The sequence below is a fragment of the Colius striatus genome, chromosome 10 (assembly GCF_028858725.1).
Source record: "Colius striatus isolate bColStr4 chromosome 10, bColStr4.1.hap1, whole genome shotgun sequence".
NCBI lineage: Eukaryota > Metazoa > Chordata > Aves > Coliiformes > Coliidae > Colius > Colius striatus.
The window spans coordinates 31,548,425-31,571,374 of record NC_084768.1 but is presented as its reverse complement, the minus strand read 5'-3'; the positions used below and the strand labels follow the sequence as shown (position 1 = coordinate 31,571,374).

At 47.8% G+C, this 22,950-nt stretch overlaps 1 protein-coding gene and 1 long non-coding RNA gene across 4 annotated transcripts in view; one reads left to right on the top strand and one right to left on the bottom strand.

The window, feature by feature from the left end:
* Nucleotides 1-3,000: 3,000 nt before the first annotated feature.
* On the bottom strand, nt 3,001-14,450 carry LOC133626205 (uncharacterized). Its single transcript, XR_009819346.1, has 3 exons — nt 14,324-14,450; nt 11,788-11,874; nt 3,001-3,034 (listed from the first exon to the last, which is right to left on the bottom strand). It is a non-coding gene; the product is annotated as an uncharacterized LOC133626205 (long non-coding RNA).
* Nucleotides 14,451-14,605: 155 nt separating this feature from the next.
* PTPRF (protein tyrosine phosphatase receptor type F) overlaps nt 14,606-22,950 on the top strand; it is a 390,398-nt gene continuing 382,053 nt past the window's right edge. For 2 of the 3 annotated variants that reach the window (XM_062004247.1, XM_062004245.1), the window contains exon 1: nt 14,884-14,997. The gene's annotated coding sequence lies outside the window, so the exon portion shown is untranslated. Of the gene's footprint in view, nt 14,752-14,883; nt 14,998-22,950 lie in introns of those variants that run through there. The other variant, XM_062004246.1, reaches the window with a different exon arrangement.

Genomic DNA, 22,950 nt, shown 5'->3' with positions numbered 1-22,950 from the left:
ACCCACCCTTTAGATATTTATAAATGTTAATAAGATCTCCCCTCAATCTCCTCTTCTCCAGACTAAACAGCCCCAGTTCCCACAGCCTTTCCTCGTATGAAAGATGTTCTATACCCTTGATCATCCTGGTGGCCTTGCGCTGGAATCTCTCCAGCAGTTCCCTGTCCCTCTTGAGCTGAGGAGCCCAGAACTGGACACAGGACTCCAGATGAGGCCTCACCAGGGCAGAGGAGAGGGGGAGCAGAACGTCCCTTGACCTGCTGCCCACACTCTTCTTGATGCATCCCAGGCTGCCATCGGCCTTCTCAGATGGAATCTGTAAGCCTTTTAGCAAATCCATCCTGCCATTTTGCATTTTACCTGAGAATAAAAAACCCACAGACATGTCATCCAGCTTCCAATCATAAATTTTGCAGAGGAGTAACAAATTGTATTAGAAGGAAATAGCTCAGTCAGTTTAAATTAAGAAGTCCTGTTTTCTTAATATCCATGACCTAATGATTTGAAAATTTCAGGTATCTTAATGCTCAAGAAATTGGGTGTATTGGCCTCTATATAATACTAATGATAGATTTGGTTTTCCATTCAGTTAAGTTAGTACATTACATAATATTGATGTTTATCACTCTGAAGATGGTCTCAGAAATACTCTCTATGAAATTAGCAGAAATTTTGCTGTTGACTTCAACAGGCCCAAGGTCTTACCCCTAGCAATTAGCAGTCATTCTACTGTATAACATGGCTCCCCGAAGGTCTGCAGAGCTCAGTGTAATTATAACAGATTGTGTAATCAGGCTGGCAGGACATGCAACCAGCAAGGAGAACTATGGCTCCCTTTCTTTTTCTTTTTAAGTCTAAATAAGACATTTCCCAAAAGGAAGGGAAAATTGAAATGAATACGTTTTCATTATAAATGTCTAAAATGCAAGCTAATGATTAGGATGAGTTACAGAAAAGATTCAACCAAACATCCTGTTTGGAAACATTTACATGTTCTATTTCGTCTCTAACGAGGGAGAAGATGATGTGCAGTTAAAGGCTGCCAGGCCACTCGCTAACGTGACTGGAAAATAAGAGACTGGGGTGGGGAGAGGGAAAGAGACCAAAAGCGAGTCCTGTGAGTACAGGATGGAATCAGCCTTAAATCAAAATTTCCTTTAGCTTTGCAAGTGCATTAGACAACTGGAATTATTTAGAAAGACATTGTCAAGGTCGCTAAGCCCCACACTCCCCCTTACGACTGAGTGTTTGCAAACTCGTTAGGATTCTTAATATTTCTTTGCCTTTCTGACAAATGCCCCAATGCTCTGAGTTTAAACAAAACACACAAACCCTGTCCTGTGTTTTTCAGCCCCAGCAGCCACAAGCCACCCTGTCCCAGCATCAGGGTCGAGTCCCTCCGGCCAAGGCAACCCCCAGCAGCGTGGTGGGGTGAAAAGGCAGGGGTTGCAGCCTGGCCCTTTCCTTGGCCATGAGGTACGCTGCCCACGTGCAACACCCAGCACAAACCCTAAACCTGGTTTTCACAGAACAACCCCAGAAGGCTGAAATAGTTGTGCATTTGCTGGAATTCAAAAGCAACTCAAAAAAAAACCCCAAACCAACAAACCCATGTGCGCACGCACCAGGGGGTGGCGAGAAGAGGCTTGGGGAGGGAAGAGAAGCAGATGGGACATTTAATTCAGGGAACAAACTAATTTAAATCTTTCAAGGAGTTTGTTATTATTTCCAGAGTGTTAAAAATGCTGCTTTTTTTTTTCCTCCTGCATATAAAATGCAACGTCTCTGCTCAGAAAAGCTGTGAGAAGAAAGCCCAGAAATCTAGAATGAAGAGAAAAGAAAGTCCAGAATGTTTGGATGATATCCTTTAAGAACACTATGATTTATGTATTTCACAGATTTGTATAGATAACCACAAATGTGCAGTTGGTGTGGGTCTCTTGGGTGAAGGCAAAAGCAGGCAGACTTATAAACCAGGTTTACGTGCCAGGGTGATCGTAACGGCTCCTTCTGTCAGGTAAACACGTAATTAGGATGTTTTCAAATAAATGTATTATGCACATGATTGAAGCCAATCCAGGCTGCAGTATAAATATTATGCTTTGGGAAAAAAAAAGTTGTGTAATTACATATCTACCCATGGAGCTTCTCGCCTGATAGGCATCTGTTTATGCAACACCACACTGTGGCTTTTCCACAGGTGCTGTGGCAGACACTTGCTGAACACGCAGCCCGGCTGATTTTCAAACTGCAGTATCTCAGCTTTCTCTCAAAATACCAATTCTGCCTCATCCTCTTTTTGCCTAATTGCTTCTAAGATTTATTGTTTAATTAAAACCGTTCTCGGGTTATACAAACAACAAATCCTGGTAATATGTGGGTTTTTTTCCACATACAAATTATTTTCTGGGGGGTTATGTGTCTTCAGCTTGGGAAAGGATTCCATCCTCCTTGGCTGAGCTGTCATTGCCAAGCACAGCCCTGTGGTCAAAGCTGTAAGTTGAAGTTTATGATGGCAGCGTGACAAAGCTGTATCTATAGAGTCCAAGTGGCAATACTAAACGTCACTTGAAAGACTGATACAGTCTTTAAGCTGATGCAGTAAAAGCTCTTCTTTATAGCATTTTCATCTGGAATCTCACAGCACGTCTGGTCATGCACTGGGGAAACATAAACAAGATGCAAGTGATGAGTCAAATAAGGAGGCACCCCAGGAAGGCTCTGAGGGACGTCACCTCCATGACAAGCCGCTCCTCAAAGCCTTCCTTGCTTGGCAGGGTCCCACGGGAACACATGGGAAGGGATAGAAGGGACAAGATACAGCGCTGCCCACGTGCTCTGCCGCATCATGAGATCCAGGCATACGTGTATCCAGGCATGTACTCCCAGCCTGGACATCCACCTCCTGGCAGAGCCGAGGTTTGAGTTCTAAACCCCTGTTTACCTAGTTTGGACAATATTGAAACCTCTTCTAAAATCCCTGCACCTGGAGAAAGTTCTAGCCAGACACCCAAGTTTCAGCAGCACTACTGCCCTGCAAAAGAAAAGGGAAAAAATATAGCGGTGTTCAGATATAAACTTGCATTTGGATGTTTTAATAGAAATAACACTGAAAAAATGGCAAGATTTTCTGCAAGGAGCATATGCTGCAGTTCTTGGAACAAGAACCCAGCTCTTGCAAGCATTCTGGCTGTCTCCAGCCTTTCAATATTAAAGGTCTCTCTAGCAGATTAGAGCAGCATAATAAAAGCTAATAAAGATGAAACTGGACAAATTCAGTCTAGAAATTAAGATACACATTTTTAACAGCAATAGAGTTAAACAGGTTCCAAAGGAATGTGATACATTGCCTGAAGCCAGAGCCTGCCAGAGGCATGGCAGCATTGCCAGCAGTCAGAGCGGGCTCCCAGGTGAGATGGAAGATGGCTGGGAGAGGGCAGCTGGGCTTGGGGAAGCTCTGTGCTGGAGGGGGAGGCTGGAGAGGGTGGTGGAATGGGGGGAGGCTGGAGAGGGTGGTGGAATAGGGGAGGCTGGGGAGGGTGATGGAATGGGGGAGGCTGGGGAGGGTGGTGGAATGGAGGAGGCTGGGGAGGGTGGTGGAATGGGGGAAGCTGGGGAGGGTGATGGAATGGGGGAGGCTGGGGAGGGTGGCGGAATGGGGGGATGCTGTGACCAGCAGGCTGGAGGTGGAATGCAACCACCTGGAGGGAGTTTTCTGGGGGGAAGAGCTGCCAGCTTCTGTATCCCTGTGACTTCCCATTTCTTTCTCCATCCTCAGCTCATGTCCCTTGGGTAAGCAACCCTCCTACAGCTCAGTCTCTTCCAAGTGCTATAGGTATCCCATTTGCCCCTATAGCCTCTGGGCTCACCTTCAAGTAGCTCCCTTCTCCTGCCTGTTCCCCTCCAGCATCTGTCAGTGCCTCCAGCGTGCTGTAGAGGAGAAGACTCAGGCTCTGCATCCTGCTGGGGAATTGGGATAGAGATTTGGATAGGAAGCAGGAGGAGAAGAGGGTGTTTGTTGCCAGGGTTGGGATGGGGGGATTGCAACTGTTGCTACTGTGAGGGGCTGTCTCCCTGCTCAGAGATGGGAGAACCGGAGGGTGGAGACGAATTGCTCTCTGGCAGAGGTTTTCTTTCCTTTTGTCTCTCTGATGCAATGTATAAAAAGATGAAGCATGTCTCCGATTCACTCCAGTGCTGGCTGTGCTGTGCCACAACGGTAATGCAAAGCAGCCACCTAAATTTACAGCTGCTTTACACAGCCAGTGCAGAACGTAGCAACCAAAACATGCAACGCTTTCGGTCCTATGGCTGCGAGTACTGAAATATGTGTTAGCATAGGGAAACCTTTTCAATTCAAAGGCAGCATAAAAGAAATACCCTTTACATTAGGCTGTAATTTTACATATAATTTAGGCCAACACACACTAGCATTGCTGCAGAAAGAAGTGCCAGTTGTCCAACAGCAAAAGCACAAAGGAGCTGTGCTGTGGAAAGCAGCCCTGCCTTTGCACCACCACGATTCTTCAGCCCAGCCCTTGCATGCCTTTACCTTGTTCCAGGGCCAGCATGCACAAGGCTGCAAAGGAAAACGCACTGAGACTAAAACTTGGCCCCCTTTTTTTTCCCCCAGATTAGTTTTAATTGAGAACTGTCCCCTGATTCGATTCACGCTGCAGCTGCTTCTGTTAATGCTACGGAAAATGTGGTCTCAGGTAGGAATAAGATGACAGGGACACTTCTTTTGATGGCAGCACCATTTTTTCTGGATTCATTTGTATGTGAAGGTCGGGTCCTAAAGTAGGGAGCGTGCCCAGCTGTGCATGGAAATTCCTCTCATCAGGAGAATGAGGGAAGTCTTGTCTCAATGATCAATGGCACAGAGTCAAGTTGGAGGCCTGTGGCCAGTGGAGTTCCACAGGGATCGATTCTGGGGCCAGTCTTGTTCAACATCTTCATGAACGACCTGGAAGAGGGCACAGAGTGACCCTCTGCAAGTTCCCTGCTGGCACCAAACTGGGAGCACTGGCTGATTCCCCAGAGGCTGAGCTGCCATTCAGCGGGATCTCGACCGGCTGCAGAGTTGGGCACAGAGGAACCTGCTGAGATTCAACAAGGACAAGGGCAGAGTCCTGCAGCTGGGGAGGAACAACCCCAGGCACCAGGACAGGCTGGGGGTCCAACTGCTGAAGAGCAGCTCTGCAGAGAGAGACCTGGGAGTGCTGATTAAGCTAACCATGAGCCAGCAATGTGCCCTCGTGGCCAAGAAGCCAATGGCAGCCTGGGGTGCATCAAGAAGAGTGTGGGCAGCAGGTCAAGGGAGGTTCTTCTCCCCCTCTCCTCTGCCCTGGTGAGGCCTCATCTGGAGTCCTGTGTCCAGTTCTGGGCTCCCCAGCTCAAGAGGGACAGGGAACTGCTGTAGAGAGTCCAGTGCAGGGACACCAGGATGATCAAGGGTATAGAACATCTTTCATATGAGGAAAGGCTGCGGGAACTGGGGCTGTTTAGTCTGGAGAAGAGGAGACTGAGGGGAGATCTTATTAACATTGACAAATATCTAAAGGGTGGGTGTCAGGAGGTTGGGGCATCCCTTTTTTCTATAGTAGCTAGCAACAGGACAAGGGGTGATGGGATGAAGCTGGAACACAAAAAGTTCCACTTAAATATAAGAAACAACTATTTCCCTGTTGAGGTGAGGGAGCCCTGGCACAGGCTGCCCAGAGGGGTTGTGCAGTCTCCTTCCTTGGAGGGCTTCAAGACCCGCCTGGACATGTTCCTATGTGACCTGATCTAGGTGACCCTGCTTCTGCAGGGGGTTGGACTGGATGATCTCTAAAGGTCCCTTCCAACCCTACCATTCTGTGATTCTATGATTCTCAATGGCAACACTCATCTGCCCCAGATGCTGGGGAAGGCAGCAGTGGATGGGAGGAAGATACAGAAGAGAAAGTCTGATCTTCCTCATGATTGCATGTGGTGAATCTACACCTGACCAGAGCAACTGAAGCTGGCTTGTCTCCCCTTCCTTGTAGTTTCATTTTGATCAGTTTAGATTGCTCTAAGTCAGTTCCTAAGACACTATACGATACTGTGGCACTCCACAGGAACGCTCAAGGGAACTTATTTGTACAAATTTACAGATGATTTTGTATCTTAGAGTGAGATTCTGAGTGGTGGCTTTATTTCTTGATCACCAACACAAATTGTTTGTGAATTTAGTTGCCTTTACTTGCCTTTTTAAAGATCACCTGGTTTATTACACTTCTCCTCCTGAATTCAGTTGTTCCTTCTCTTTTCCCTCAGAACCAGCTGGAGGATAGGGAGAGCAGGAACTGAGTCCATCATTTAAGCCAGGTATGAATCTGATGATCACACTATTTTCTTTCAATGTGTTTTCTAAAGTGTTCTTACTCTAATTAAAAACACAAAGTATAAATGAGAGGGAAAAAAACCCACCTTCAAGAAGCCAGCTTCTTGTTACTATCCCATGGAATGACAAGTAGAGGGAAAAAAAGGACTATTATTTTCCTGGATTTGTGAATTTTGAGGGAGTGCTTTGAACATCATCAAGATTTTGTGGAAACAGGAACACAGAACAGGTCAGGGCAGCCCAGCCATCCGTGTAGCCCCATGTCCTGCCACGACCAGCAGTGGTTGATGCAGAGGAAGGTGTAAAAACTGCTGGGACGTGTGTAGACTGCTCTGTTCTCAGCACATTCCCAGCTGAACCTCTAAGAGTTAAAAGCTGACTTTCACACAGAGCCAAAAGACAGAATACTGCTGGATGATTTTAGTCATTAAATATGACAATGCCAAATATTCTTGGTATCAGAGGAATGTGCACAGAGATAACATTAAAATTGTGAAAATCTTCAACATATCAGCAGACCATATCAAACAGAGGAAAGAATGAAGATTGTGGGTGACACTCCCAGCCTCTCAGTCACAGGAAAATCTCACAAACTGAAACTTTACCCAAACAAAACAAAAGACTCCAGCACAGCAGGCACAGCCCTCCTTCTTGGGAGAGAATGGGGAGAGAGAACAAATCACCCAAGCCTGACACGAGTCACATCACTTCACGCATGACTGGGAGGTGCTCAGATACTACAGCCATGAGCTCAGGCCGAGAACCTACACAAAGAAAATCTGGCAAATGACGTGCTAAAGCTGTTAAAAAGACTTGCAGGAGGGAAAATGATGGGGTACAGAAGTAAAAGTGTGGGTGAATTAAGTACCTCTGAAATTTGACTTGGAGGCTGCCTGAGCAAGGAGAGAGTGGAGATGGGGAGAGCATGTCCAGTCCCCAGCGCAGCAAGGCAGCCCTGCAAGTGCTCAGCAGGAGGGTGCTTTGGAGGCTGTGTGTGTTTGTGTGCATCTGTGAGCAGGAGGGATACAGGGTGGGGAGAGAAGAGACACAGACAAGCTGAGAGATCTGCTGGAACAAGGGTCAGCAGAAGGGAAAAGGCAGGCAAGGCTTGGTTTAAAGGCAGGCTGAGGAGGAAGACTTGGCAGCTTTCCAGAGGGGCTGTGGTTCAGGTGAGAGACACTCAGGAATGCCCAGCCAGCCCATTTCATTTGCTGAACATGCCTAACCCTTCAGTTTTGGAAAAATGCCATCTCAAGGTGCTTTTAAAAACAAACCCAAACACCATTCTGATATTTGCAGGGTGACTATTGGAGCCAGCTCTATCATAGTACTGCAGAAACCCTTCAATCACAACTTTTAACAAAGTCTCTACCATGTTTTATGGCTTGTCCCTCACTCTATTGCTCTAACTTCAACTTGCAGACAGCTGTCTTCAAAGCTGGGACACATTTTTCAGGAACAGGTTTCCACATCCATTGCTCTGAGCACGGTACTGGGCACAGCGCTTGGAACAGACACTAGTATTATCACCACAGAAGCAACTGTTACACTGTCAGGCTGCACCTTTCTGATAGAATCATGATGGAAAGGTTAGTTAAATTTAAACAAAATTTATTCCCTGAAATTCTTACCATCTTTAATAGGAAAAGCTACAACCTCTCTGATGCACTAAACAGCCCTGCAGCTGATGTCTGAAGCCTGCACCTGTTATTCCGACAGAGGTGACCTCTGAGACAAGAAAGCTATTCTATATAAACACTGAGTTAAGTGACTTTCCCCATGTCTCCTCAAATAACACCCAAATATCTTTTCTTGTCAAAATCTTGCACTTGTCCCATAGTACACACAGTAAATCATGACAACCAGTGACTTATTCGAAGGCATGAGCCCAAAGCAAGAGGTGCTGGTGCTGAAAGAAGTTTAACCAGTCACCAGCCTCTAAAATATTAAGCTATAAAATACAAGTCTATTTTTGCAAAACCAGTTTTAAATGACCTGTCAAGACAGCTAGTCCCTGCTAGGTTCTTTTTTTTTGGGGTGGAAAGGTGGTGGTGGTGATAGAAAGAATGTATTAAAGGGAAAAAAAATCATTAGGGGATTTTTTCCCCATTTACTTCTACAATCTATGCACGTCCCACAACAAGGGTGACAAAACTCTGGGAAGCATTAAAGTCCTGTTCAGGCTTCTGAGATTAATGATCATATATCCTTCGTTCTGGCCTCTTCCTGGGTGTGAATCCTGCCCTGTGAGTGAGACGAGGATTAGTCCTACAGGCCAGAGGAGGATCACAGCTCCTTCATTGGTAGCCACCACTGCAAGAGTTCATCACGCCACAGTCACACTTTACACCACGACAGCCTTCCCCAGCACCGTGGCATTCCCATGCTGTTCACATGACCCACCACTGAAACCTGCTCTCTGTGCAGAGCTTGGATGCTGAGCTTCACACTGAGAAAATACATTGTTGGCTGCAAGAGGAATAAATACAATTCAGCCGCCAAATTCTACTTCTGCCAAGTTCACAGTTGCCTGTTGCACTCCAGGCCAGCACTGGTGCCTGTAATACTTCAACAAGGAGATCCCTGCTCTCACATACATAGCTGGACAGCCCCCAAACCCCTCCTCTGTGCCCTTACTGTAGAAGACTGGAGTGCTCAAATGCTTCTGCTTAATTTCTTTGCAGACCTCAGCTGCGGAGCGGAGCTATAGTAACCATGCTGTGCCTGAGGGCTCCTGAGACCCTTCCAAGGCCACTCTTGCCATTCACGCATAAAAGGCTGAGATTATCCAATGTGGAGCACTATTTTATTCCCATCACCTTTTCAGAGCTACAGCTCTCAAACGCTGAGGTAAGAATATGGGGCTCTCCATATTCATCTTGAAAATTCTATCTCCATATCTTCCACGTAAACCAGAAAATTTGGTTAACAGCGATTGTGTCAGCTCCTTTGGGAATATAAATGTCAATCCATTTGTCCAGTTTGCCTGCCATCTGTTGCAGCAGAGCCATGGTCAGGGTGATCCTTCTCCCAGTTGTGCTTGCTGTCTCTGCTCTCTGAATTACCTTTTTATCTCGGGTGGTTGTTGTCACACAGTGCTGCTGTGCACAGACCGAGGGCAGAATCCATCCTGTAATCAGACCTGACGTCGATGATACCATCAAAGAAAAGTACTAGCTTAGCAATCCTACAACATATTAAAAGCTGTCAAGAGGTCGAGTTCTCCAAGGGAGGAGCAGCCAGCAGAGTCCTATTTCGGTGCTAGGGAAGAGTATTTTGGGATACTTTCCTTGTTGAATGTGAAACAGTTGCCATTACTTCATCTGCCGTTTGGTTGCGAGCTGAAAATTTGAGGTGGATTTTTATTGCAGAAAGAGGGTGTGGAAAAGTTTAGTCAGCACAAAAGTTTAACCTCACTAACCAGGGCTATGCATTTGCTGCAAGGATAAGGCAATGCCACTCCCTTTCCTGTCTCAATACTTATAAGGACAAGCATTTAGTCAAAACCCACTCCTGTACACATGAGCAGCGGTAGCAGCATTCTTTGTCTCGCACAACCCAACCCGAAGTTTCAAAACACAAGTGTTTTTAAGGTCTCTGAACATAGTGTCCAGTATTATCTTAACTGATTAGTGGCTTCTTTTAAAATGCTTCCAACGTGTTCTGAAAACTGAATATAAAAGTAAGCAGGACTAAAAATTAATATGGAAAAACAAAAGAAAAGATGGGTTTGAAGTTTTGTTTCCAGGAGCTCCTGCTTTCACTGGTGTGAAAGTGAGGAGGGCAGCTCTCAGTCCCCAGATGCATTTCCTGACAAGGCTGAAATCAGCCGAAAGCTTTGACCCAGTATCAGGAATCATTTCTCAACAGTTGTCAAGGAAAAATAAAACGCTTCCTGCTCAGATCAAATCCAAAAGCCCAGTCACTCTGCAAAGCTAGCCTTGCTGCTGCTGCCTCACTTGAATCCGAGTGCAAATCCATCCCTTCCTTCTTATATTGCCATGATCTGAAAGCTTGGGCTCTGAATTTTCCGCTCTGGTTTGCCCTGCTCTGAAAGCTCATGCTTGGCATTTGCACGGGGCTATAAAAGCCTGTGGGCACTGACCAGGCTTTCAAAACCATTTGAGCCGACCTGTCCTCTGGCACATGGCACTGAGGCCAGTGGCTGATCTCATTTCACTGCTCTGCCACCGTCTCCGGTGCGACATTAGCTAAGTCAATTAAGTTCTGCGTGCATCTGGTTTTCATCTCTCAAAGGGGGACAGTGGTAATTTCCTACCTCACAGAAATCCTGTGAGGATAAATGTACTAGCTTAGAAAGTGCTCAAATACTAGTGTGATTAGTGCTCCTCTCCATTTCTTCGACAGCCTGTGTTTTGCAGCCTGGAAGCCTGTGGTCTGCCAAACCATAAAGGATCGGAGCTGAAGACCACCAGAGCAACTCTCCCACTAGCTGAACACAGATGTCATTGCAATGAAAGCCAGAAAAACACAGTTTCTCAGGGACCTGACAGGAATGGAAAGAAAGGCAGAAGAAAGCTCCAGCAGGAAACACAGAGGAGAGCAGAGACCACTCCAGCAACAGGCTCCCTGTATTTAGTATATTATTTGCTTTAATTTACATGTGCACAATGCATTTTAGTCTTTCCATTACCATTCTTTTAGGGTTAGAAAAGGACAGTGAGACGACAGTTCTGAGACTTTAACACATGGAGACCATACTGCAAAGGATAATTACTCATCTGTTAAGTCTGCCCTTATGAACAAGTGGTTGTGTTTTGGGAAGAGTCTTCCACGAACCAACTGCCACTTAGTACTCCAAATTTTGGCCCTTGGCAGAATCAGGAGGACATTTCCATTTCAGTCTCAGTGACTAGCATTCTGAGAGCCTTTCTCTATCCATTTTATTCTTTTTTACCCCCACAATTAACTCCCCTTTCTCAGTTGGTATGAGGAGAAAGGACATGGTTTAGTGGTGGGCTTGGCAGTGTGAGGTTAGTGGTTGGACCCAATGATCTTAAAGGTATTTTCCAGCTGAAATGATTCCATGATTCTATGAAGGAGGTAAATGAACTATGAGAATTATTACTCATGTTTATGTACTTTGTGGGACTTGTAAGGCATCAATCAAGACGTAAGCTTCACTGTGCTGAGCACTTTCCAAAGCCACAGAAAGAGACAGCATGTATCCTGACCAGATCTGGTCAGGCAGCTGAGACGAATGCTGCAGAAAGGGAAAGATGCTTGCACTTGCTTTTCAGAAAGGAATCTGAGGGACAGAAAACTTACAGACCCTGGCCGGGAAATAGAAGCAAATACCACTTTAGCATCATGACTGCACTTCTGTTACAGCACCAACTTTTATTTCTTCAATCAAGTACAAGCTGTAGTCACGCAAAACAAAGGCAAGTTGTTACCTTCAGCTTAAAGATTCCCCAGCCCAGGCAACCTCATGTGAACGTGGAAGCAGCAGGGCTATCTCTCCAAGGCTGCAGATCCTTCTTCTGGAGAAGAACAGAAATGGGCAACATATATTGGGGTTTTTTTTAGTTATTATTTGGAGCACAACAGAGTATTCTAATAATCGTGTTTTACAGAGGAAATGAAAGAGTCTTGGGGGTAATACTGAGAATAAGGTGGGCAGTCAGAGTCATGGCCATATGGTCCTCAAGCTGTGCTGACAAGCAGATCTACAGATGGAGATGTATTATCTTACATGAGCACCAAGTTGAGCATTGCACGAAGCACTTGTGAATCAGACCAGGGGACCTGACAATACTGTTGACAATTACTATAAAATCAGGTGAGAAAAAGTCATCAGCAAGAACACTCCCTCAAAAAAACAAACCAACCCCAACTCATCTTACAGGTCCAATCCAGAGCACTCAGCAAGTTTAGCAACACCTGAAATGAGAAGGGAAGTCGTTCTGACAAGTCTTAAATTCAGAATCCCGGTCTTTTGATTTGATACCGATTCATTATGTTAAAGGCAAGCAAAACCCATCCCACGGTATCTACACATACGCTAGCTGGCTATCAAATGGCATGTATGACAAGGCTATGGGTGTGTTCGTTTGCTCTGAAGAGCTGGATCAAAGGGAAGGAAGAGCTACCAGGAGCAGTGATGTCCAAATCAGGCACTGCAAATATACACCTGGACTTTGCCTTCCAAAAAGCTTACCACAGAAACAGCTGGGCATGCTGGACCTGTGAGAGCTACCAAGACGACACAATGGGGTGCCACACATAAACTGGGGGATCAGTCTGAGGGCTTTGGGCCTCTTCAACACCTCCTTCCAGAATACAGCTCTGGTGACAACATGACAGCGTATCCTGTACGAAGCAAACCACTCCAGGAGATGCCTTTTGCTTTGAGGAACAGTGCCCCATGACTGCAAAGTCCTCAGACAGGTAAAGGGGTGACAAACCAGCCACCCCATATTCAGTGGAGCACAAAGCACTAGTGCCTGTTGGGCTCACACTATTCAGAGCCTTCCAAGCTTTTACGTCACGAAGGCATGGAGTACTGATACAGATTTTTGGGTGGTAGCTGTATGTGAAAACTCTTTGTTTCGTGATTCAGATGATTAATGGCTCACGCCCATGGGACAATCATTTACCTGCAAGTCTTGGCTAGAAGCTCCAGGGCATCAAAAGTTTATGAGGCAGCTCTGTGTCAGTCACATGAATCCACATTTGTGAAGGTGTTTAGAAATCTGCACCTTTAGCTGTCTTAAAGTATCATAAACTCTATCCTGTAGATATCCCAGCGTTTCAATGTCAACCACCCCACGAGATTAGCAAAAGAGCAGTAAGGTGAGACTCTCATTTTTCAAGCAGCCTTCAAAAACCTGTTGCTTCCACGTAGCATGAACAGGAGGTGACTGACACACCACCACCTTAAACTTGACAACACGGCTGCTGTGCAAGCTGGGGGAACAGCTCTGGGGGGGCGTGTGAACCCCTGCTCTTGAGTAGGGATCTCCTGGCTTCCCCGTGGTCTCACACTCTGGAGCATCCTGAAGCAGATCCAAATTTCAGCATGGAGAGCGGAGCCCGTGGGCACTTTGGCAGTGCTGTGTGGCACTCAGCCAGCACCACTTACTCTAAGCTCTGTGGCCTCACTGTGTAGCGCACAGAAGGGCTGTTTTGCAGCAACATTTAGATACTGAGTACAAATGAAAATATCCCCAGAACCAAAGGCTTTCAGTGCCAGAGCTTCCTGTACTGTGGCAGGGGTGTAAGACTGGCTTCGGGTACTCAGTTTAAGGCATAGGCGAGTGACACATGAAGAACCCGAGGGATTGGGCATCGAACTGAGGAATGTGAAGCCCAGTGCTTGAGGCAACCACGCCGGGGCAGAGGAACAACCTCTGCAATTTGGCTCGCACCACCTCCCTGGCTGAACGCAGATGAGAGGACAAAAGCCCTCAAAAGAAGAGAAGAGTTATCACGCACAAGGGAAAATTCTGGAGACTACAGAGGGGGAAAACCCCTAACACGGCGTGAGAAACGCCAGAGTGACCCCGGCGAAGCGCACAGAGAGCAGCAGCGGGGCGAGACCGCCGAGCACCGCCGTCGTGCTGCCCGCGCTGACGCAACCCCAGCTCCTGGGAAGGGTTGGGCAAGGAGCCAAAGAGCACCAAACACAATCGGTTGAGTTGGCTAAATTAACCCTTCCGTCGTCTCAAAAAAAAAGCTGCGGAAAATACTCCTCAGTTGCTCTTAGTTCGGAGCCCTGGACGGGGAAGAAAGGACGGGAGTAACTAAGAAGCTGAAGCAGCAGCGTGCTCGCTGCCTGCGTGGCCTGAAAGCACTCCCCACCGGCAAACCCATCAGAAACCGCAACAGGTCTCGGCGTGGCGCTCACCCGCCGCGGCCACGGCCGAGAGACCCCGCAGCTGGGTGGGGAGGGCTCCGCGCTGCCTCCCGACGGGCGCCCCAGGCACCTACCGGCTCTACCTCCAGCCGGCGGCCCCCGGGCCACCTCTGACCGACACAGCGGACCGGGGCTAAGAGCGGCGGGACCGGGCGCGGGGGCCCCCTCCGAGGCACAGCGGAGTCCCGGTCTCCTCCCGCGGGCCCGGGGCGGCGCGGGGCCCCCCGGCTGCCAGGCGGGTCCTTCCAGCGGCGCCGCGACAGCGCCCGCCCCGGGCCGCGGCCGCGCCCTTCCCCGCCCCGTCGGGGCCGCCCCCCCCGCCCGCCCCCGCCCACACCTGGCCGGGGCGGGCCCTGCCCGCCGAGTCGGCCCGCAGCCGGCGGGCAGGGGGCGGACGGCATCGCAGGCCGCGGCGGAACGGAAAGGAGCGGGGCTCGGCCGGGAGCAGCGCGACATCTCGTCGCGGGGCCGAGCGCAGCAGCCGGGGCCCAGCCCAGCCCAGGTGAGCCCGCGGGCGGCAGGTGGCGGCGCGGCGGCGGCGGGGCGGGCTGGCGGGGGAAGGGGGGGCGGGCACGGCGCGCGGCCCCGGCGGGGGCGGGCTGGCTGGCGGCGGCGCGCGCGGAGCGCGGTCCCGCACGACGCGGCTGAGGCTGAAGCGGCGGAGCCGCCGGGCGGTCGGTGGGGAGCGGAGCCGGTTCTCGTGCGGCGCCCGGAGGCAGCATGCGGGCGGCGGAGCCCCGGAGCTCCGGTAAGTGGCTCGGCTGCGGCGCCTCGCTCTCCTCAGCCTTGCGCCCAGCTTCTCGGTGCCGCGGCGTCGTCTCCCGCGGAGCCGCCAAACTCCGCTGCCTGTTGAGCGCCGCGGATCGGCGACCTCCGAGCGCTGGCTCCGCCGCCCGCCTCGGCCCCGCCACAGCCGCGGGATCCCCGCGGGGACCGCCCTGGAGTACCGGAGCCCGTTCTCCCCCTCCCCCGCCGGGGCCGCCACGCGGTACTCGGCGGCAGCCGCCTGCGCCCGGCGGGGCCTCCCCGACTCGGCGGGGAGCAGCCAGGCACCTGCCGGCGCTGCGCCGCGGTGCCGGGGGCGCGGCGGGGGGGGCGCGGGGCTCGCCGCCGCGGCGTGACCTTCCTGGCGGGCAGCGGCGCTCGGGGCAGCCCCGGCAGACGGTTCTCCCGCGGTGGGTTGGCGGGGTGGGCGGCCGTGTCCCGCGGGGCGCAGCGCCGAGCGCCGCGGGGCGTCCCGGGCGCGGTGCCTCCGCCGTGCGGGGAGGTGCGGGACGATCGGCGGCGGCCCGAAGCGTTTCCCTGCGGCCAGCGCTGGCCGTTCCGCGGCGGTGGGAGGGAGGGCGCTGCAGCGGGGCGCGAGCTGGGCGGCCGGGGGCGGCCGATCGCGCCTTCACCCCCCCCGGTGTGGCGAGCCGCCGCCTGGGAGAGCGTGGGGCTGCCGGGCGGCGGCGTCTTGGGTGGCGAGAACAAAGGGCCCCCGGCGGGAGCGGGCAGGGAGCTCCGGCGCTGCGCCCGGGGTGCCCAGCCCGCTCCCAAAGCCGAGGCGAGGGTGGGTTCACTCTCTTTACCTCCGCCCGCCCTCCCGGCGAAGCGCGGCTGCAGCCTTCCCGCGATCGCCTCCTGCCCCGCAGCCGCCGCCGCAACCTGTTGGGCCGCCTGCCTGGTCGGGCAGCCCCGCGGGGCGCCGGGGAGGCCGAGCAGCAGCCTTCCGCGGGACATCCAGCGCTGCCGGGCTCGCGTGGAGTGGTGCTGGAGTGGGCACAACGCAGCCCGCGGCGAGCGGGAGTTGGGGCTGAAGGCGAAAGCTGCAGACGGGCGTGTTTGCTTTCCTGGTGGTTTCGGCACTCGGGGACTGTTTAAGACCCAACTTCAAGCGGTTCAAATACCTGCCGTAAATGAAATTTAATGAAAGAAAGTATTTCCGCGCTGTTAAACAAAGATCTGTTTCCCACAGACCTCTCGTGTGGAAAAGATGTGCTCTGTTTCCAGGAGACTGACTGGGGCAGCTGTTTTAAAGCGTTTCGGAGCTTTGTGGTTTATTTCAGATGTAACCAAACGAAGCTGTATTGTCAATATCAAATAAAATGCTCTCTTGTGGAGTGCGGAATTGAGTTACAAAAAGTGGTTTAGTCTGAAGATAACTGGATAATCAAAGCTTCAAATGGAAGTTACGTGGAATATTTGCTGGTTTAGAGATCTCTGAAGGTGGCTAACTTGAGCAGGGGTGGCGAGCAAATAGAGTTTCCTTATGCTGCTTGTATAATCACCCTTGCTCATTTTTCAAGGTAAATGTTAGAGAGATGACAAATTTAATTTGAGATTACTGAGGTCCTGTGCAGCAAATTACTTTACCTCGGTGTCTGGTTACTGGGTGATTCTTCTAAGCCTGCCAGTGAAGCTTTGAAAAGAGCTTTTTCAGTAAAGTCCATTGCACTCCTTATGATAATGCAGGAAATGTGTGGCTCACGAGAATGGGTTTATGGAGGGAGCAAGTGTACTTTAATCCTGATTTTATTATTCCTGCTGTGGTGGTGGTTCGCTGTGGGGCTGAGGACGTGGGAGTAAGAGATGTCTGTACGCTGAAGCGCACAATCAGCAGTCTGAACTTGGAAAGCAAGAAGTAAAATCTGCACAGCAAACCGGCCGGTTTGTGATCCGAGTGTGTGTTGGGTGACAGTCTTGTCAGTTTCTGTGTTTACCCGATCATCTCAACGTGCAAGTTTCATAGCCTGTGTCCTGATTGTTGAAATGGGGTGCAGCGTGATCATACACGTGAAGGGGTTAAAACAGCTTACGGCCAAAAGAGTTAATGCATCACTTCAGCTCAATTTTCATAGTTCAGCTTAGTTACAAATATTGCCATCTGCCCTTTTCTTTGCATGTGTGTGTACATAAGTATGTCTTGGCTAAATACTGGTTGAGGCTGTTAGCAAAATAGTAGAAGCCACAGACAACATTTTATTCTCATGCACGATGCCAGTGAAAATGTCACTTTCTGGAAAATCAAAGTAGAAGCTGTCCTACTTTGTGTCTACATTTGGTTGTGGGTTGAGAGGTATGCAGGTATTTTTAATTAAAAAAAACCCAAAACCCTGAGTCCTGCTTTTGGAAACGTGAGAACTGTCATTGGCAAAAGCAAAGAAGACAGTCAAAGCTTGTGATTATAAGGAGAAAGATCTAAGCTTGTGGGTAACGGAGAAGAAATGTTTTCCTCTTTGTGTCCACATAATGCAGGGCTGTGGGAAGATATGCTTAATGAGGATGATTATTGCTGTGGCTTTCCATAAATCCACTTGTAATGGAGGCTTTGTACAGTTACTTCTGAATCTGTACATTTAAAAACTGCAAATAGCGATAATGGAGTTGGCTAATAGCAGACTGTCAAGTAAGTGCAATCCTTGTGATAATGTTCAGCCATAGATCTCCATTTAAGTATTACTTTTAAGCAGAAAATGTTTCTTGTAGGTCATAGTATATGCAATTAGGAGGAAAAAACCCACTGTTGTTGCTGCCTCTTCTTGAATCTTAACCAGCTAACTTTACTTGTGCAAAGGATACTTTTCATCTCCAGCTTCTTACCAGACAGCAGCAGATCTACAATTTGGTAGATCGATTTGATGTGAGTGTAGATAACAGTAGGAACAATAGTATTTACTGGCTTTAAAATACAGACTGAGAAGTATGGCTGCGTGCAAATCAGTGTTGAGACTTGTTCCTTTTGAAGAAGGGCAAACTTCCCTATGAAGCATGGGAGTGAGCTGAATGCCACCAGCCAAGAGTTTGAACTGGTTTTATTAGTAGTATTAACCAGGACAAACCTTTCTATTTCAGTCGGGTTGTTGTTTTTTGCAGGGTCTCTTAGAAGCCGGGGTTGAGAGTTAAAGTACTCATGTTTGTTTTGCAACTTACGAGTAAAAGGTGAAGGTAAAACAGTAGGGAAATCTTTAACGTGCTGTCTTGCCCCAGTACAGAAGGCTATAAAATCACCTATTCTTTTCAAGTAAAGCACCTATAATAGCTGTTGGATGTTTTATATAGTGCTTGAGTGAATGCAGTTTTAACTTACGCATCTAAGAATCAGCTTTTGAAGAAATCCGACATGAGTTGCTTATGTTTTTGTTTGGAAGAATTCATTGAGAAATATTTGTCATGTGCACCAGCACTGCTTACTCTTCCTTTCTTTGAAAGCAGCGCCTTGACTTTCACATTTCATGCAGTTCACAGGAGCTCCTTACGTGGATTTGCTTTTGCCCAAAATCTGACCATAAAAGTAAGCAGAGATTTTAGTTCAGATCCAAAATATATGCTTCCTTTCCAGTAAAAAACTTATAATTACATGGGGTGGTAGCTAACTGGAAAGTATTGCAAAACATATGTAAGAATACTGTCGTACAAACTCTAAAACTGACGAATGACTCACTGCGCCAGTGCTATATCAAATTCTATCTATACACAGGGTTTAAATGACAAGTTTACTTTAGGCAGGGAATATGCAATTTTCTTGTACTCTTTCTTCATCTGATGTCAAGTGAGCTTAATGAAATGGTGCATGTGGGCATACAGGAGGCACCAGTTGTAGAGCTTTAATGAGCAAAGGGAACAAGCACTGCTTGGCTCTAGTTGGGAATATGATAGAGACCTAACAACTTGTATATTAAAAACTAAGTTCCCGGTACTGATGCACGTCTTGGCGTTTGTTTCTTTTGATGTGTCTCATGATTTGTTTATGTGGATTTACTAACATTTGTTCTATTTCTGTTTTCTATGGGAGAGGTTACTCGTGTGTTTTTAGCAGCGTATGTATTCATCTTTACATGTTTGTATTAGCTGAGTTTCTAAGCGGTGTTTCAGGATTTTGGCAATATTTTTGTGAATATAAGAATCACTGCCAAAATGAAAACAGGATGATGTTCATCATGGGAAAAGGGCCCATGATTGTAGGTTGTAGAGTTAAAGACTGCTTTCCTCAGCAGCAGAATGGGGTTTATTTGTGCTTTTGATTTTGTGATTGTGAACTGTTATGGGAAGCCTCATATAGCTTTGGAGAGCTTCTCCCTCCTGCCCCTGTGCCCCCCAGCCCCAGCCTCCCAAACTAACCAACGAAACCAGAGCATGTAAACAGGCAGTGACATCCTGTAGCTGCGAAAGCTGTTCAAATTGGGAAGAGGTCAGGGAAGAGGAGGATATGGAAGAAGGTATCATGGTGTCATGGTTTGACATGACAGCCCTTTTTTGGGAAGGGGCTGTAAAGATGGCTCCTGTAAGAAGTTGCTCGAAACTCCCCAGCTCTGAGCCAGACCCACTTCTGGGGCTGTTATGTTGTGTGCCACACCTATATATTTGTAAGTGTGGGGGTGCCTGACAAAACACCTGTGGGGAAGCCTAGCCTGCAAAGCTAAGGAATGCAGGATCCACTTAGCCCTAGGTGGAAGACTTTAAACTCCTCACAACCACTTCTTTTAACTTCTAATTTAGCCATAATCTGTTCTGATGCAAAATCTATTCCTTCTGTTCTCTGTTAATCATCATCTTTCTGGGCTGTGTGGAAGACATACTGGGTGTCCTTGGTCTTTGCCTTGCATTGCTCGTGAGCGCTGTAGTGACCAGTGGCTGCAAGTGTTTTGTATACCGTCTGCAGGAAGGTCAGAGTCTCCTCAGGCTGTGAAAGGAGGCTAAGGAAGGGAAAATGGAGCACTTGCTGTTGAATGTCAGCGTGCACACAGTGTATATACACCTGTGCCTTACTGGAAATATATAAAAGGATGAAACAGGTCTTGCTCCTTCAAGGACTCTATTATCTGTGAACTTTTCTAAAGATGAGAAATACAGAGATAAGTTAGGGGTTTTGCAGCAGAGGATGGAAGCAATGTATATAAAAAGCCTGTCTGAGAGCAAAGTTGACAAAAGCATCTCCCGATACCTGGGCTCGGTAGCTGGAGGAAGAGGCTCTGTTTGGATGCTTTCATTGAATGCACTCCACTGTGTAGCTGAAATACAGCAATACCATTCTTCTGGGATAGGGATGGGGTGGTCCCACTCATGTTCTTCAGCAGCCATAGAAGCTTCCAGTTTACAACCTGCCCAAAAGACATTTATTTCTTGGCATAAAATTTCAGCTGCAGCTGGCAAGGGTGTAAGTGCTTTCTCCCAGCCTTACTGAGAAAGAGAAGGATTATTTAGGTTGGCACAAGAAGTTTATAGTTTGGGGTTGTCAGCTGAAAATGAACAGAGAAAAAAATGTGAATGCTGGGCATGTGGCATCGTTCAAAAGCAGTGGTGGAAATCACATCATCTCTTGAAACCAAACCAAACATACATGTGCTTGACTGTGGCAGGGAATTGTCTGTTGGCTTCATAGGCCCCCTGTCCTTATTTTATCTTTTCCCCCTGCAAGTGTAGTGTTTGACACTGAATTGCATGTGTGTATGTGAAGGACAACATCTGTTCTATTGTGTGAGATCCACGTAGTATGGTTGCTTCTTTACTCCTCCAGTATATGGATTCTTCTCTCGTGTGACATCTCTGCTGCTGAAGGCAGCTGAGCACTTGAGATTTTAATATCGCTTCTCTCTTCAGGAGCACAAAGTTATTCATGGGATGGTACTTGATTCTTCAGTTAGACTTCGTAAAATTACATCTTAAAAGTGTTTCGGAAAAGCTATTATTTTCCAAGAGGGTTTTGTGAGTAAGGATAGAAGAGGGATGATTGTGTGGCTCTTTCTGGGGGAGTTTTGGTGGTTGTTATATCAAAAGGTTAGATTTTCTGCACCCACCTCCGTGTATTTTGATACAGTTGTTAATTAGGAAGGTAAATTAGATCAGATAAATGTGGAAAATGTTAGTGTAGTGTTTGGATTTTAAGGTATATATTCTAAAAAAAGAGATGTGTTTACCTGGCAGACACTGTGCTTCTGATCTTTTATCTTGAGGGAGAACCACAGAAGTGGTAAAGAGAATCCTTTTGGACACAGCGTGTTAATAACGTCTTGTGGTGTTATGTACTCGGAAGACACAAGATGAGGGGGGAAAGGAGGCAAAAGTGATGGATGGAGTTGTTGCTGTTTTATAAAGTACTGTTTTCTTCAAATACAGAGGAGTTACATTTGTTTATAACTTCTTTGGTAACATTTGTTTCACCAAATTTGATCAAAGGTTTAGTCATTGCAGAATCAATAATAATTCTCTTATCGTAGGGAAAAAAACCCTAATTTATGAACGTAGTGTCCATTGTATTTTAACTACTTGTAATATAGAATTTGAGAGATTGCACAAATTGACTGGAAGATGCACACAAAATCCAATAGTGCATTTTCCATGTCAAAGTCCAGTGAAGTATGAAACATAATTACCATAAACAATGAAAATTAGCCTCTTGAAATCATGAACGAGAAGGTGTGGAAATAATTTTGTAATATATATTCTCATTGGTTTTGTTGAGACCGTTCTTAGGCACCACCAGAATTCCTTTACAGTTTTATGTATCTTGATCTGTGTGTTGTTACATGCTTAAAAGTTGTACTCAGAATTGTATTTAAGCTGAGGAGGCAGCATGCATTTATCAACATGCATTTTAGATACTGACTGTCTCCTCACTGTAGCCTTGTTCATAGGTGGCTTCCAGTTAAAGTGCAGACTTGAGGGATTTACACCTAGGGAGACAAGTGTTTCAGCATGCTGTAGAGCTACTTGACAGGAAGGTAGAACTATAAACTTTTGGAAGAAAGTTTGTCAGCTTCAATGTACTTGTGAGATGGAAGTCTGTTCCTAACGCTTGCTGCTCTTGTTGATTTGAGTTTTCACTGGATTCTGCTGCATCTTTGGAGCCTGTAAAATCCACTTTACGCTTTGGATGCAGTGTGAAGGTAGAGTACCTGTTTTGGGGCTTTTGGCGCAGAAAAGGCATTTTAGAATAACACTCCCATCAGTGCAATCTCCTGAGGTCTGTCCCGTTGCAGGGGGTTAATTTTAGAACAGATTAGTAGGTGCAGGATCCCGCTTCTTCACCCAGACAGGTTGAGACAGGGAGAGCTTGTGGAAGCCTGTGGCTTGGCTGTAATGTTAGCTGGGTTGATGAAAAGCATGGCTTTCTGTTATTAGTAGCTGGATATTGGATGAGACTGAAACGAGCGTGGGCTCTCGCTGCGCCTGCGTTTGAGTGGGCAGGTATCATCCTTTGCACTGAGATTTCTACCTCCTGACAGTGAGCATTGCACTTTGTTTTTCTTTCTTTGCTGCTGCCTTCCTGACTGTCTGTGTCTGCATTTGGGGCTGTGATGGCAAGGAGCATCTCTCACCTCCTCACCTCCATGCAGCAGAGATGCACAGAGGTGTAACATGTGCGTCTCGGTGATAAAACTCCAGCAGCTCTATAGGAGCAAGCTGTTACCTCCGATAATTGTGCTTGGCTCCTACTATGTTTCTTACCTGAAGGTTTTTCTTTGTAAACAACGTAATAATAAAGTGTGCTGCTACACTACCTCCATGCCAATCTCTTGCTTATACCTGTGGAAGGAGCATAATTCTAAGAAGGGCTACATGGCAGCAGGCTGTCGTGCTCTTCTGGAGATCCCCTGCCCTCATGTTGGGAAGCTGGGCATCCTTGAAGAACAGTATTTTAGTAAAGAGTGACCAAAAGCTTCTTCATTGCCCAAAGTTGTTTAGATAGATGGTCAAATGTTTGTCTCAAAATGACTTGCTT